Raw genomic sequence first — 3,304 nt, forward strand, 5'->3', positions numbered from 1 at the left:
GAACCGAGAAAGGCAGGAAGAGGAGGTGTTTGTGCAGCGCAGATGGGAGTGGGTGGCAGATGGGTAACCTGCCTCAGAGGAAGTGGGGGGTTTTTTTGTTTGTTTGTTTAAAATCAATGGGATTAAAGTTTACAGACGCATTTTCATCTATACTTAAAATACACTGAAAAAAAAAACATTAAAAAAGGGAGAAAAATACTTTCAGCTGTTCCCTTTTTCACAAGAGCTCATCACAACAGACACAAGAATTTGTGCTGCTAACCAGAATCAAATCAGGGATCTTTCACTTCTTAGGCAAACAGAAAAATAACTATATTATGGAGCCACTAACATTAAGTTGCCAAACTACATTAAGGTTCTTAGATTAAAAATATCAACAGGTTTTATTATCTGCTGCCACATTGTACTGATAATAAAGGCGTGAAACAATGTTGGGTGATGAAGACTTTTTTTAAAAAGTTCTTTATTATTACTATTCGTTTCATTTCAGCGTTATTTATAGATCACCAAATTGCAACAACAACAGCCTCAAGGCTCCTTATATTGCAAGGTGGCCCTACAATAATACTGTTACGGCCCGGCTCTGCTAGGCGGCAGCGGACGTAACATAAACGAGCCCAGAGACCAAGGAGTTAGATAGGAAGACAAACATAAGGTTTATTAACACAACTGAAATCCGTTAGTGAAACAACTCACTAGGCAGCAGAGAAACTTTAAGCAAACACCACGATTAATAACACCAGTAGAGCACTGCTCTACTAAACGTCTCGCAGGAGGCAACACGAAACACAGGCAAAAGGGAGGGACTCTCTGTACAGTCTGTTCAAATCAACAAGTCCCTCGACGAATGAAGACTCCTCAGCCTTTTATACTATCAGGTAACTGCAGTCAGCTGTGTCACTTGTCATAACTGCAGACAGCTGTGTCACTTGTCCGTCGTACTCCAGGCTCTTGCGGGAGCCAATGGTGTGTGTAGTCTGACAGGCTCGGATCCGCATGAAGTTGGGGCGGGCATATGTCCGGGCCAGCCAATCCCCCGTGAGTCCTGGAGCACTGTAGATTCCAGGGAGGAAGGCGGGGCCACCTGAGGCCAGCGGCCGTAACAAATACACACAGAGAAAAACCCAACAATCATATGACCCCCTATGAGCAAGCACTTAGGCAACAGTGGGAAGGAAAAACTCCCTTTTAACAGGAAGAAATATCTGGCAGAACCAGGCTCCAGGAGGAGCGACCATCTGCTGCGACTAGTTGGGGTGAGAGAACGAAGACAGGATAAAGACATGCTGTGGAAGAGAGACAGAGATTAATAACAGGTACAATTCAATGCAGAGAGGTCTATTAACACATAGTGGGTGAGAAAGGTGACTGAAGAAGAAATACTCAATGCACCATGGGAATCCCCCAGTAGCATAACTAAGATTCAGGGTCACCTGGTCCAGCCCTAACTATATGCTTTAGCAAAAAGGAAAGTTTTAAGCCTAATGTTAAAAGAAGAGTTAGTGTCTGTCTCCCAAATCCAAACTGGAAGCTGGTTCTATATTGTGGGGCCTGAAAACTGAAGGCTCTGCCTCCCATTCTACTTTTAAATAATACTTTTAATATTTTAAATACTCTAGGAACAACAAGTAAGCCTGCAGTGTGAGAGCGAAGTGCTATACTACAAGGTCATTAAGATAAGATGGGGCCTGATTATTTAAGACCTTGTATGTGAGGAGCAGGATTTTGAATTCAATTCTGTATTTAACAGGGAGCTATTATACCAATATAATGGGTATAATTTAGGACATCCTGATAATAATGAATTACAGTAGTCCAGCCTAGAAGTAATAAATGCATGAACTAGTTTTTCAGCATCACTCTGAGACAGGATATTTCTAGTTTTAGAGCACAGGTGTCGAACTCCAGGCCTTGAGGGTCAGTGTCCTGCACGCAGTGGCGGTCCTAGCCTGTTTGGCACCCTGGGCGAACATTCCCTCTGACACATAAAACTTTAATGTATTGTTTGGAGTTTAGTCCTGTTACTGTTACTATTTTTACCATTTCTTCTTGGAGCAACTGTAACCCACATAATTTCCTTAGGGATTAATAAAGTATTCTGATTCTGATTGTTTCAGGATGACCTGCCATTATCCAATGACACATCTGCTTACCTGTATCTTTTGCTCGTTTCTCCTCTTCTTTTCTCTTTTTCTAAACTGAGCACCTGATGGCTTTGAACTTTTCTTGTCCATCTTGGTTTTAATTTTGCACTCCAGTATGAACACCCATTCCCCAACCCGAGGATCACCACAACATAATCTAATAGACCTACACCTTAGTTCACAGATTCACTTTGTCTAAGGTGTATTTCTGGGATTTCACACAACCCAGGATTCAAATCATGAATAATGGGCTTGGATTTACATCATTATGAATTAAATGTGCTCTGGAAGTAGCCGCCCCTGCCCTTTCGACGGGTTGTGTGTCAGACTTTAAATCATCAAACTATAAAATATAAATTTTAAATTGTTATTGATCCCTTTACCCCCAGTCCTAAAGTGTATATTTATTTTCTTACTCTTCTTATATTTATTGTTTGTTTACTTGCACGGCTGTAACTGGAGCCTCGTCGTCTCGTCTCTCTATATACTGGACTGTAGCGGAGATGACAATAAAGTTTACTTTGACTTCAGCAGCAAGCAGGCGCGCCGAGGGTTCTCGCGCTCACTTTCAATTTCGAAAAGACATCGGTGCAAATTATAAATCTGTGTCATAATGTCTGGTGTTTTCGTGTTTGTTGGTTTTTTTTTTATTTTGTTTTATTTTGCGAGTTGGTTATTAGATGCTGCTCCAGCCGGTCAGAGAATCCCCCGCCGCCCCGCCCTCTCCTCTCTGTGCCACGAGCAGCAGGCGCACCTCGCAAACGGAGGGCGCCCTTACTCCCGCAAATGGGCGATAGTAAACCCCAGTATGCGCTGGCATGACGTCGGGGCAGAATGAGTACGGACAATTTTTATTTTATTTTTTATTTTGCCGATGCCCGTGATGCCGCCCCGGGCAACCGCCTGTGTCGCCCGTATCAACAACCGCTACTGCCTGCAGGTTTTAGATGTTTCCTTGATCCAACACAGCTGATTGAATGGCTAAATGGCCTCAACATGTCTTGAAGTTCTCAAGAAGCCTGTTAATGAACTCATCATGTGATTCAGGTGTGTTGACCCAGGGTGAGATCTGAAACCTGCAGGACACCGGCCCTCAAGGCCTGGAGTTCGACACCCCTGTTTTAGAGATATTGCGCAAATGGAAGAAAGCAGCCCTACAT

This window comes from Mchenga conophoros, linkage group LG4 (assembly GCF_057382185.1).
Source record: "Mchenga conophoros isolate Kocher_MC1m ecotype Shallow Benthic linkage group LG4, M_conophoros_male_GT1.1, whole genome shotgun sequence".
In the NCBI taxonomy this organism is placed as follows: domain Eukaryota; kingdom Metazoa; phylum Chordata; class Actinopteri; order Cichliformes; family Cichlidae; genus Mchenga; species Mchenga conophoros.